This window comes from Peromyscus maniculatus, chromosome 7, assembly GCF_049852395.1.
Source record: "Peromyscus maniculatus bairdii isolate BWxNUB_F1_BW_parent chromosome 7, HU_Pman_BW_mat_3.1, whole genome shotgun sequence".
Classification (NCBI taxonomy): Eukaryota; Metazoa; Chordata; class Mammalia; order Rodentia; family Cricetidae; genus Peromyscus; species Peromyscus maniculatus.
In genome coordinates, this window is record NC_134858.1 from 110,988,474 (window position 1) to 111,002,688 (window position 14,215).

General features: G+C 44.6%; 1 long non-coding RNA gene across 1 annotated transcript; it reads left to right on the top strand.

Moving 5' to 3' along the window:
- The first annotated feature begins 243 nt into the window (after positions 1–243).
- On the top strand, positions 244–13,319 carry LOC143274358 (uncharacterized). The gene is made up of 3 exons (XR_013052979.1): positions 244–432; positions 7,467–8,341; positions 11,346–13,319. It is a non-coding gene; the product is annotated as an uncharacterized LOC143274358 (long non-coding RNA).
- The last annotated feature ends 896 nt before the right edge of the window (positions 13,320–14,215 follow it).

The window sequence follows — 14,215 nt, forward strand, 5'->3', positions numbered from 1 at the left end:
CATTTGTAACCTCAGTGAGACTCCCTTGGAGAAAACTAAATTTTCATTTGCAAGTAGTTATCAATTGAAGATTGCTTCAGGGCGGGGGATGGATGGTGTGTATCAACTTCTAGTCTCAGCTCTAGAACTCCGTCTGGTGCAGACTCATGCAGGCCCTGTGCATGATGCCTCAGTCTCTGTGAGGTCACATGTATGTCACTCCTGCTGTGTTTATCATTTCCCAGATGTCCTCCACCCCTCTGGCTGTTACACTCTTTCCTCCTCCTCTTCCACATGGTTCCCTGAGCCCTAAGGGGAGGGATTTGGTGGAGACAAATGGGATTTGAGTGTTCCAAGGTCTCTCTCTGTTTATTGTCTGTCTGTGGGTCTCTACAGTTCCTATCTGCTGCAGGAGGAAGCTTCTCTGGTGATGACTGAGCAAGGCCCTGACCTGTGAGTATAGCAATGTCATTAGGAGTCAAGTTATTGCTATCTCTTTTGAGACAAGGTTTCATGTATCTCAATATATCTTTAAACTGTGCAACTGCAGATGACCTTGAACATCTGATCCTCCTGCCTCCACCTCTAATGTGTTGGGGTTATAGTTGGAGACCACCACACATGGTTTGTGTAGTCTGTACAATGCCGGAGATCAAACGCAGGACTTTGTGTATGCTAGGCAAGCATTCTAGGAACCACACTACATCTCCAGCCCATCACATAGAAACGTCTAAAGAACAAACTACTTCTAAGTCAGAAGTTCTTGAGTAAAGTTCATAAACAAACTAATGAAAGAAGCAAGACACAAAATACTACATATTATCCAGTTCATATATGCAAAGATCAAAACCTTATATGAAAATCAAAACAGAAAAAAATGAATCTATAGAGCTAGAACAGGGGACACTTAGGTTTTGGACAAGGATTGACAAGAGAACATTCTAGAGTACTGGAAATGTTCTATAGCTCAGTCTAGATAGCAGTTATGGGGTATTCATACTTGTACAATGTAGACAGTTATAGGCCTGATATCCTGGTACCACACTGTACTTGGATAATACCACAGCTTAAGAGTATAAAAGAAGGTCTAGGAAGATGGTTCTCAACCTTCCTAATACTGTGACCCTTTAATACAGTTCCTCATGTCATGGTGACCCCCAACCATAACATTACTTTTGCTGCTACTTCATAACTGTAATTTTACTACTGTTATGAATTGTAATGTAAATGTCTGTGTTTTCCAATGGTCTTAGGCGACCCCTGTGAAAAGGTGGTTCTACCACCAAAGGGGTCATGACTCACAGGTTGAGAACCACTGACTTAGAGGGTAAAATGCTTGCTGTATGGGGACTAGAATTTAGATTTGCAGAATGCATCTAAAGCTAGGTGATCATGGTGGCTGACTTGTAATTCCAGCACATGAAAGACAGGGGCAGGGCACCTCCAGAGCAAGCTAAACTAGCCATATCAGTCACTGCCAAGTACAACCGGATGGCCCTGGCTTGGTGGATAAAATGGAAAGCAATCAGTGAAGACTTTCAATGTCAGCCTCACGGGTCTATGCGCACATGTACACACTATGTGCATGTGCACCTGCCAACACATGCATACACACGTGCATGCACATTACACATAGATACATAAGCCAAAAAAGAGGTATAAAAGATGGCTGGGGAGCCTGGCAGTGGTGGCACATGCCTTTAATCCCAGCACTCGGGAGGCAGAGGCAGGTAGATCTCTGTGAGTTCAAGGCCAGCCTGGTCTACAGTGTGAGTTCTAGGACAGGTTCCAAAGCTACACAGAGAAACCCTGTCCCGAAAAACAAACAAGCAAACAAAAAACAAAACAAAACAAAAAAGATGACTGGGAAGAAGCTTAGTAGGTAAACATGAGGCCCTGAGTTTGATCCCCAGCACCCACATAAAATCCAGGCCTGGTGGTTGTCTTAGTTCAGGTTTCTATTGCTGTGAAGAGACACCATGACCACTGCAACTCTTATAAAGGAAAACATCTCATTGGGGCTTACTTAGAGTTTCAAAGGCTCAGTCCATTGTCATCATGGCGGGACATGGTGGCATGCAGGCAGACATGGTGCTGGAGAAGGAGCTGAGAGTTCTACATCTTGATCTGCAGGCAGCAGGAAGAGAACTGTGTCTCACACTGGACAAGGCTTGAGCATATATAAGACCTCAAAATCTACCCCCACAGTGACATGCTTCCTCCAACAAGGCCACACCTCCTAATAGTGCCACTCCCTATGAGCCAAGCATTCAGACACATGTATCTATGGAGGCCATTCCTATTCAAAACACCACAGTGGTGCACACCTGTAATCCCAGCACTGAGAAACAGGAGATGATAGCTGAGGCTCACTGGCCAGGTAGTTTATCTAAATCAGTGATCTCCTAGCTGATGAGAGACGCCATCTCAAAGGATGTGGACTGCATTTCTAAGGATGGTACCTGAGGTTGTTTTCTGGTGTCCATATGCATGGTCTCTCCATGTATGGGCACCTACACACACACACACACACACACACACACACACACACACACACACACACACACATTTTAAATACAGAAGAGGAAACAGAAGCCAGAACTGTTGTGCTGGGGAGATTGTCAATTAGAACTTCATTCTGTGATGATTTCTCTCTTTATCCATGACCTCAGTCATTCTTGAAAATCAAAATGCAAAATATGCAGCCTTTCAAAACAGAAGGCATGGTCAGTGACAATTCAAAAGCAAAGTGTGTGCACACACATTCACGCACAAATACAAAAGATGCTGCCTGCCCCTGGCTACTAACGATGAAAATCTCTAAATGATCTACCACCAGGCTACATCACGCTGATTTGTTTCTGATCCGAGTGGAAGGCAAACCCTGAAGTAAGATTGAAAGTACTGCTTGGTTTGACAGAAGGAAGTATGATTAGAATGCACTGAGGTGGAAATAATGACTCGCCTCCCCCCAGGACGAGCACGCCCTCCCGCCTGCACCCACAACAAGCCTTGCATTGCTAACCACGGGGTGCCGGGAGGCCAGTGGCATCTCAAATCCATCCTGACTCATCATGCAGGCAAATAACACACAACCTGTAAAAACCAAACACTTCTGGAAGAATGACCCAAGAGGGCACATAGAACAAACATCTCTCTTCCCAAGTAACTGGAAAAGGCTTCCTTGCTAGGTTAGGGTCCCTAGAATAAAAGCCTGGAAGATTCTGGAAGAACTGTGGGTGTGGAGGGGATGCTCCCAGGAGGAACAAATAGAGAGCGAAGTGAGCAGAGAGGCCAGGGAAAGAAAATATGTCTATGGTTTCAAATTCAGGCAAGCTCCATCTCATTCCGCGAAAAGTTCTGGACCAAGAGGACTGATAAGAGAGCCGGTCAGTAAAGGGCTCATTTTGCAAGCAAGAGGACCAGAGTTCAATCCCCAGAACCCACATTAAAAAGAAAAAAGATATGGCACAATGATTGTATCCCTGCTCTGGAGAGGTGGAGACAAGCAGATCTTTGGGAACCCTGGGGCTTGCAGGTCAGCTAGCCTAGTCTGCTTGGCAAGTTGGGGGCTAAGTAGAGACTCTGTCTCAAAAAAAAAAAAACACCCCAAGGTGAGTGATATTTAAGAAATAAAAGCTAAAGTAGCCCTCAAGCCTCCTCTTGAACACACACACACACACACACACACACACACACACACACACACACACATACTCAAAGAATGTTCTAGAACATTAATTGCCACGGTCAGTGTTTTAATGCCAACTCCCTATAAGGAAGGGAAGGGGTGAGTGAGTCCTCTCTTATCTACCTGACAAAGTGGCTACATCAGTGGAGCACAGTTCTGGGGAGAAGGCAGATGTGACCCAGTACCAGCCCCACACCCAGCAGCTGGGGAACCAGACACCAGTCAAGTCAAGGAGTCTTGGCTGCAAACTTTCATCCCTACCTGCATACACCCAAGTTCCTATCTCCAGCCAGACCTCTTCTCTGAATTCCAGACTCATTGACCCAGCTGTCTGACCAATGTCAGCTGGGGATGATGGGTGCCACACTTGTCCATCTAAGCTCCTGGCAGTCATCCTGAAGCCTGTTCCCTCCCTCCACTGGGTCCCTTGCCCATGGCCAGTCCTGCTCTTCCAGCCATTCCCAATCTCCCTCTCCCTCTCCCTCTCCCTCTCCCTCTCCCTCTCACTCTCACTCTCACTCTCACTCTCACTCTCACTCTCACTCTCTCTCCATCCCTCTACTCCATTCCATCAGCCACTCCTGTTGGATCTCAAATACAAGCCAGAGTTGAACTACTTTTCATCACCCACCATCACCCTTACCCAAGCCCACCATTGTATTTTACCTACAATTTCCCAGCAGCCTTCTCCTAACCTGATTTAACCTTACAAGACCTGAGGCCTATACTCAGTAAACCTGAGAGATGTTGTTGAGGTAACCAAATGATTTCACCCCACTAGGCAAAGTCCTTCAGTGACCCTTATGACATACAATGAAAAGCCTACTCCTACCCTGTGCCCCATTGACACTGGGTGACCTGCAATCTTACCTCAGAACCTCCAGCCCCTCTGCCCTCTTGCTGGACTCTGTAGCCATGGTCCATCCCCAGACCTTTCCACTCATTGTTATCCTATGGAGTGCCCTTTACCAGTTTCATGGCCCATACCTGACTGCCTTGGGGTCTCCACTTCATCTTCTCAATAATGAGTCCTTTGTTATCCCTAAGCCCTCTTCTCTCCCAGAATTCATATCCCCATGTCCTGGCCTAACACTTCCAGATTTAGCACTGGACTTCTGATGTTTTATGTTCCTGTTTAAAATCCATTTCTCCCACTAGTGTAAGAGTGGGCACTCTTGGTGTTTTCTCCCTGTTATTCTAATCCCAGTGCCTGGAAGAGTAAGGCACACAATAAATGCCAACTTAATGAATAGATGCATGCATGCATGAATGAATGTATGACATGCATGTATAAATATTTAGAGAAACAAACTCAGTGATTTTAGCTGGATTTTTTATTTTTCAGTTTCACTCCCTCAGAGTTTTTTAAATCTTTCATAATCAACTTTTACAACATACATAACTTCCATGTTTGTTCTTATGATGGTTTTTAAATCCCTGTTTCCAGAGTCCTCACCTCCTGATTCTTTCAGCAGCTGGCTGGGAAAGCCTGCTCTTAAAACATCCCCTAACCTGCCAAAGACAGAGGCGCCTGCCCCACGCCAGCTCTGGGGTGTCTAGACTAACAAGTAAGCCGACAGACAGGGAAGGGGCCCTGCAGCAGAGAAGGTATCTCCTCTCCTGAGCCTTTGCAGGAACCCCTTACCCCACCACGGGCCTCCGCATGTTGGAAAGAAAATGATGTCCATCTCCAGCCAGCTGGATCAAACTGTGGGAAAGGAGCCATGTTCTAAAGAAATTCCCAGAGCTGGAAAGACAGTTGTCAGTAAAGTGCTTGCTTCTAAAGCATGAGGGCCTGAGTTGGATCCACAGAAGAACAAGATGGCGGAAGGAGAGAAGAGACTCCCCAAAGTTCTCCTCTGCCCTCTACCTGTGTGCTGTGGTACATGTGCCTACACATACATATAATGCACATATGCTCATAATAATAATAAAGAATAAAAAATATACAGGCACCCAGTCAATTCTGAATTTTAGAGAAACTACAATGCTTAGTAGAAGCATGTCGTAAATATTATACTGGAAAAAAAAGTCATTCATTGTTCTCCCAGAATCCCAATACAACTGGGTGTCCTGAATTTAATTCACTGAGTTGAACAAGTCTAAAGTAGATTAATTCTCCCTTTTGAACAAACCAAGAAAAGAGTCTCTTTAAAGTTTGAATGGAAAATGTCCCCCACAGACTCGTTTTTGGATATTTGGCTCCCCAGCAGGTGGCACTGTTTTGAGAGGTTGTGTTACCTTTAGGAAGTATGACCTCACTGGAGGAAGTAGGTCACTGGGGGCGGGTCTTGAGTTTTATAGCCTGGCCCTACTCCCAGCCCTCACTCTGCTTCCTGGTCCATGGCAATGTAGGCAAGCAGCCTCATGCTCCTGCCACCATAGCCCAAGCCTTCTGCTGTCATGGTGGACTATATCCATCCCTTCAGACTGGGCCCCAAAATAAATCTCTCCTATATAAAGGTCTTTTCAAAGCAATGAAAAAAGTTTCTAATATAGCCTCCCTACATACCATTACTTGGGGGAACAATAAGGGCTTGGCATCCCCTTTCTTCACACATGGGAGTGATGGCGTATCTCAGAAGTCACCATGTTCCGCTCATTTGGACAGGGCCTCACATTTTTCCTTCTATCCTAACACCCAACTTCCCAATTCAAACTTTCAACACTCCCTTCAACAATTATTACCTCCACACAGAAACCATTCTTGAGAATGCACATATAAATCAGACTTAAATCTTTCCCTTCGTATGTACAATTAGCCCTAGAAATCACCACCCTGAGATGGGAAGTGCACATGGATACACCCACACATCCCACCAACATGAAACTCTCGGAACAGGACTGTGGCCATTGGTATAGTCTCAGTATTCTCCCTGATAATGGCTTTTATAAAGTGTTTGATAAGTCACGCACAGTGACCAACTCAACTATAACCCCAGCACTCAGGAGGCTGCGGCAGGAGGATCAGGAGTTGGAAGCCAGTGTGGGCTAAATAGTGAGAACAGGATGGCACCAGTGGACAAGCTAACAGGGAAGCTCATGGGGCTTCAACCCTAAACCGAGAACTCTGGGCAACTGGGAACTGCTGAGAGCAAGAGAAATGATCTTCCCTAGACAAGAAACCCTATCTGGTTATCCAACACAAGTGGTCAACCCTAAGGTCATATACATACAGGTAACATAATACAGACTGAGCATGCTGTGTTTGTGTCCTTAGGAATATATCTATATCTGTGTGTTATATGTATATATGTAACAATAATGAAGAAAAGGAGGCCACAATCTTGAGAGAGAATAGGTGAGTGTCTGGGAGGGGTTAGAGGGAGTAAAGGGGAGAGAGGAAATCATGTAATTATATTAAAATTTTCAAAAATTAAAAATGAGTATTAAAACTTCAGAAGGAGTAGGGAGAGGATGAATGAGCAAATGGATGAATGAATGAATGAGTAAGTGAGTGAGTGAGTGAGTGAGTGAGTGAGTGAGTGAGTGAGTGAGTACAGGAGTGGAGAGTATTCAAATCTTAGAAATCAATTAAAGGCAAATCAGAACCAGTAAGGGGGTCCATATTTCTCTGGCCTCAGACACCTCCCTTCCCCTGGACACATGAGTGTCCTCTCATCCAAGAAGAACCCACTCAGGAGGATGGACATGTCTGCCCAGCAGAGCGCAGAATCCAGCAAAGCACTTGGCAGGCAGACTAATTCAATCAGGCAATGAACCTGAGATACTTGCCTGACACTTTCCCAGGGCGCTCTCAGAAATGCCTTTGAATGGGGTGTGGTCTTTCTTCCAGGTGCCTCAGCTCACTCCAAATGTGTCCTAACAGAATATCCATTCAATTCAGAGCTGTTATGTGCTTCACTCCGTCTCCTCTCAACTCCCAACCCTTGAAGACAGACGTCTCTCCTAGAAAAAGCTCGAATTTCCCTCGGAGCTACAGCGTGAGTCCTGAAAACCTGTTCTTTGTGTGAGTTCATAGAATGTCGCCAGTGAAAGCCTGGGAGAAGAATGAAATTCAAAACCCATCTGCAAATGGAAAATCAGACGTTCAACCACAATCGCAACACAAGGTCACAGGCTGGGTCATTAAATCGCTGAATATACCCATCCAGTGTTGAAGAAAGCTTGCCTCTGACGCATTTAGAGCTGAGATTTAGAACTACTGAAATTGAGACACTCAGAGGCAAGAGTCTCAGGACCACTCTCATTGCAGCCCCAGGCCTCAGCTCAGCCAGAAAGGTACTCTCTAGGTAATGCTGGGCAAGGAATTTGTGTAAGAGGCAGAAGCAGTTTGTGTAAAACTAAGATAAGGCTAGGAAACTCAGACGGTGTTTCAATGGGCATATTGCTTCATCTTTTAAACTTTGAGTGTTAACTCTAGTTTAAAAGGAAAATGAAGGGCCAACTTGTCAGTGAGGCCAGACTGCCACCATCGTCTGCGTCTGAACAATGTCAGGAATGCTGGATCAGAAGGACAGCAACTCCATGCAGATGAGAGTGTTGTCTGCACTCTCTGAGGGGGAACGTTGGTCCCAAGACTGGACCTTCCCTTATTTTCAGAATCACTCTACCCTCTCTCAGTATGCTGTACCTTTATTTTGTTATTGGCTGACATATGCAAACCATGTGAGCCCAAAATGTGCTGGCTTGAAGATACAGGGACAAGAGGTCTATTGGAGAAATTATTTTGGCCACTCCACGTAGTTAAAAGGATATTTATTTAATGGCGTAACTCACAAATTAAGTAATGGGTAGGTCGCAGGGTCTGGGCAAGGTGTATTGCAATCCAGAGGTGTTCTCCGGAGCTCTGCACAATCCACCTTTCACCGGTCCGCGTCCCGGCACCGAGAGAGCGCACAGAAAGAGCGCTGGCCCATCCAGCTCTCGGGTCCCCAGGCGCCTCCCCTCGCCCCGCCTCGTAGGCGTGACAGTTGCCAGAGTCTCAATGGGGGTTGGAACTTCCAGATCCAAGCTGGAATGGCTACCCACTACATCTCCCCCTTTTTGTCTAAATAAGAAGGTTCTAAACTAATACAAGACTATATACAAAGGAATGGTTATCAAATATTGTCCAGAAATAATGAGGGATAATGACCTAGATAAGATGTAACTACAACCAATGCAAACAATATCAAGCAAGAAACACATACTAAAATCCGGAGTATAGAGCATAAGTAAACGGCATGTTATAAAGATCATTCAAAGGTGTCCTATCCTAAAGAACCTGAATCTAATACTCGAGTTTCCACCTTAAACCTGAGAATATTTAATAACCAATTCTAAACAGAGCCAAAACCAGGTTCCTGCTTCTTGTCTCATATGGGCAGCTAGATGCCGCAAAACGCAGGTTTGAACACTGGCGGGTTCCTGGCGTGTGTGTTTGACCAGCAGTATGGCAGAAATGAGGTGTCTGCCAGCGGCACATTAAGCTCTGTGGTAGATTTAATCTTTACTATTATTTTAAAAAAAAAGTTTTTGGGCTACACGCTGCTTTGATAAAAGCTTAGACCCACTATTTCTGAGGCTTGATGACTCCCAGAGCTGGCGGAAAATGTACCACTGCCATGTTGGGAAGCTAAAGTGGGCGGAGCCAGCAGCCACAGTGCCGTTTCAGTCTTACAATGGTGCAGTTTAAAGCAATAGGCTCAAGGTAATAGAAAACATAAGCCACGTAAAGATGGCTGCCACACAGAAAATCTGGATTATGTTCTCTTTGATATTCGTAACTGAAGAAAAACATTTGATTGCAAAAGCTGTTGAGTTATGCCAAAATGTATATTTTAAAGGTACCTTGACTTCAAAATTTGGATTTAAGGATATGTTGCTTTGGAAAAGAGGTTCTGCTTTTGTTTCCACAGAAAGCCAGAGGCTGTGGATTTGTTCCAGATTAAGATACATCAGGTTTCACCAGCCAAGACCCCCTGAAAGGTCTCCGATGACACCATGGCCCAGATGATCCAACATCCAGAGCGGTTTCAAGGCAACTGGTTCACATAATACAGCCTCACAGACTACCCCATAGGCCTAAAATTTTCTTTGCATCCCCATAAGATACAGCGCCCCCCTCCAGCAGGAAGTAGTAAGAGATGCTACGCCCAAATTCCCAAATATACCAAGCTGGCTTTGGAGGTGGAATTGGCTCACTCCCCCTCTAAACCCAGACATATTGCTTTAAAAAAAATGGTTAATAGATTCTTGTGTCCCAAATCAGAAGAGCCCTCTGGTGTGGGACAGAGAAAAACCAATATATTTTTTTTAAAACAGGTTGATTATAAATGCGATCTCTTTCTAAAAAGAAAAGGGGATATCATATAGATATATAGGAAGATATAGAGATGATAAGATAAAAGGGTAGATTAATGAACTTACTTTTAAAGAACAACTTGGTTAAAATGTTTTACATTGGTATAAATTTTAGTTTATTGATACAAACTTGAAGTTAATCTTGTTATACTGTATATATGTATATTTCTATTCTTGTTTGAGGTATTATGTTTATGTAACTCATTTAAAATTGTAATGGATAATTAAAAAATAGATTAATAATTAGTCATCTATGATAATTATATTTGTAGCCAAGTTAGTTAAGTCTTCTAGGTATACATAGATATATTTCAGATAGATAGGCAATCTTCAAACACTTCATAGACCTAGAGAATATGGCATTTAAATAACTTAAAATTCTGTTGACGTGAGACACAATTGCTCCTGGCTGCACCAATTGATCCCGAGAGAATGTTGGGCTTCTAAGACATTTCCATTTGGAAGTTTGTCTTCTTGGCACAAAATGGCCTACTGGGCAAAGAACTGCCCTTGCCTTGACGGCTGACAGTACGAATGCAATGCTGTCCTTCCTGGACAAGTGGGACACAAGGAAAGCGACCACTGTACTCTGCCAAGACAGGGTAAGATGGTCTTTCAGAATTCCTGCTTCTGAAAATGGTCTGTCAAATACTCTAGGCCTGTAGCCAATTTGAATGCACCAACAATGCTGAGAAACATTAGGTGACTGTCTAGGCTGCCAGCTGTCTTGGTCTACTCTTGCATGATTCCCGAAAGTTGCTTGCATCCATCTACCATATCTCAGGTACCATTATGTTCCTTCTCAGGTCTTTGATGTGGTTGAAAACTAGATAGTTGTAATTTCCTCAGTTATGATAAAAGATAAGTTAGATATAAAACCTTAAACTCACAAATATAAGATAGATAGGACATCTTCTTTAATATTGTAACTGTAATTCTTGCTCGATAATTGTTTTGTTATATGTAATTTTACTATGTTAAAATTAAGACCTTCCTTTAAAAAAAAAAAAAGAAAAGGGGAAGTGCTGTGGATATCACTCTATATAAATAAAACACTGATGGCCAGTGACCAGGCAGGAAGTATAGGCGGGACAAAGAGAGAGGAGAATTGGGGAAACAGGAAGAAGGAGGGGAGACATTGCAGCCACCGCCAGGACAAGCAGCATGTAGACTCTGGTAAGCCACCAGCCACGTGGCAAGTTATAGATTTATAAAAATGGGTTAATTTAAGATAAAAGAACAGTTAGCAAGAAGCCTGCCACGGCCATACAGTTTATAAGTGATATAAGCGTCTGAGTGATTATTTTATACGTGGATTGTGGGACTGCGGGGCTTGGGGAACCTGGAGAGAAGCCCTCCAGCAACAGAGGTCGAAGCTAACCCTAGGTGGAAAGATGCCCAGCAATGCTGAACTGCGCCAACGAGGAGGCTTGGAGCCTCTGTCTCCATCAAAAGCCTCTGCCCCTCCACAGTTGTCTTGTTGCCTTGGATGTGGAGGGGCTGAAGGGCGTGGGACTCACCCTTAAAGCAGCAGGAGACCAGTACCACTCACCAAACCCTGCCCAGTTGGTACAACCGGGGAGCCTGGCTGTGAAGAGCACCCATCCTGGGTCCACGCACTGATCCATTACACTTCTAAGAATGACCTGGCTGCCTGGGTCCTTTCTTTCCTCTTCTTCCTTGGCCAACAAAAGGCCACATCTGCTAAAGAAGGACATTGGTACCTTTTCTCCATATTTGTGAGTCGTGAGAGGAAAATCTTTCAAACCATGACCTGCCTGAAGAATCAGAAATTTATGGCCATTCGGGAATGTTCCAAACCAAACAATGGCCAAGTAGTTTTTCACAGGAACATCCCTTTCCCAGCAAAAACAAAATGGGAGAGTGGAGGAACAGCTGAGAGATGTAAATGACTCAACCCCTCAAGCCAAAGACGATTCAGACACACAGGCCCTTTTGTCACCCCCAATTAACTCTAAATTACTTCTCATCTCCACTTCACTTTCTCCTCAGGGGTATGGGCTTCTTTAGCTCAAGGTTTGAGAGATGGAGGGTGAGTCTCCACACAGTAATAAGCTGTGAAGAGAAAAAAAAAGATCACTGTTCCATCATCTGCAAACACTCTCCACATCCCTCCTCTCTCTCTGCAGAGAATCAGACACACAATTGACTCCTCTGCTCGACTGGGGAAATGTTTATTCTATGTTCAGGAGCCAGAGGGATGCCTATCTCCATGGAGCTCGAACAATGTGCAAAGCTGTGTGCTCACACCTTGCACCTCTGCTACCAGTGCAATCCGAGTTCCAAGAGCACCCTCTGAAGTTTCCAGGTCCTTGTGTCCCGGGGGAAGAACTGCACCACAGACACATGTTTTAAAAAATGATCTTTTATTAAGAAAGGAAACTCACTCAAGAACAGGAGTGGGTGAGTGAGCCGGGGAAGAGCACAGATCCACTGAAAAGCACTGAGCCAGAGGCTCTTGACGCTTTATCTACCTTTTCTTGCTTCTCTCAAACATGCTCTGCATGTTACAGGAAGCCCAGGTAAGGAAGAGTGTGGTGGTACATTGTGCCCCCCAATATACTGTGCACCCTAATAAAGCTTATCTGAGGATCGGAGGAAAAAGCCAGCCACTATATTAAACATAGAAGTCAGGCAATGGTAGCACACATCTTTAATCCTAGCATTAGGGAGGCAGAGATCCATCCTGATCTCTGTGAGTTCAAGGCCACACTGGGAACAGAGCCAGGCGTGTTAGCACGCGCCTTCAGTTCCAGCACTAGTTAACCGTAAAGGTCCGGAGGTCTGTACAGACAGACAGGAAGTGACAGAGCTGGGCAGAGAGCAGAAGTGAGATAGCAGAACAGAAAAGCATATAGGCCTGGGTATACAGGAAGTAGCTCTCTTTGGCTGAGGATCTCCAAGTGGTAAGAACATGGCTGGCTTCTTTCTGCTTTTCTGGTCTCTTTTAACCCCAATATATGGCTCCGGGTTTTTTATTTATAAGACCGTTTAGCAATTCGTCTTACAGAAGACTTTCCAGTCTTTCTCTGTCAATTGACTTCTTTATATGTTAATCTTGATGTTGGAGTTCCTTTCTCCAGCTTGATAAATTCCAAAGCAACACCAATAAAGAGGGCTTGTGCCCCATTCACAGATGAGAAAGTCTCGCTTCAGAGCTCTATCTTCCTGGATGACTTAAACTCACCTTGCAATTTTCTAAAACTTACTTAAACTCTCCTTGGAGCTATTAATATTTTCAGTTTTCCAGGACAGGACTGTTTGTGTCTGCCCAACCCCCACCCCATCCTGCTTCCTGTTCTGTGGTAACTCTGAATTAGATAATGCCTGCAGAGTTCTCTGTTCCTTGAAGGGAAGTTTCAATAAACACAAGTTATTAACCTTCATAGCACCCAGAATTTTGAATGAAGAAGTTATAAAAATTATCATGAAGTCCCGCTGGGGTTTGATAATGAAGAGATGCTTTACTGCCTCTTCAAATACTTCCTTTTCTTACCGAGGGCAAAGGTGACCCCCTCCAGCTAGAACCTGCTTTCATTCAGATCCTAGCCCCAGTGCTTTTCTCTTCTGATACAAGAAAAGGTCAAGCGCCTCTTTCCAGAGCTTTCACAGTGTGTCCTATGGAGGTTCTGAGCAGCGGGGGCACAGGCTGGGCACAGCCTGCCTCCATGTCCTCTGGCTGACCTCGCCAGGTGTAGCTGAAATGAAGGTGTGAGGATGCCTGGGAAGAGCGAAGATGTGACTGCTGAGAAGTCCAGACACAGACATTTAGTGCTCAGAGGGGTGTCAAGGACCTGCCTTTGTCCACCCAAGCCACATGGGAAAGTGGGAACTAAGCTGCATCCCTCATGAGATTGTTCTGCAGGTGCAGATGGGGAAGACAAGAGAAGAAAGGATATAAGGGGAACATCTGCCTGCTCTGTGGGGTCTGGATCATCCTAATGTTGAGCTAGGAGCAGAAATGAAGAAAAGGTCTTGTATTGGTTACTTCTGTCACAGAAGAGCTGACAGAACAGCTTTTAAGAGGAAACTATATTTCTGCTCAGTTTCAGAGAGTTCCACTCATGGCTGTATGGCCCCATGTACTTTCATGGTTGAAGCCAGCCAAAAGTCAGAAAATGTGGCAGTCTGTTCAGGTGGAAGAAGACAGGTGTCTTAATTAGGGTTTCTATTGCTGCAACAAAACACCATGACCAAAGAGTAAATTGGAGAGGAAAG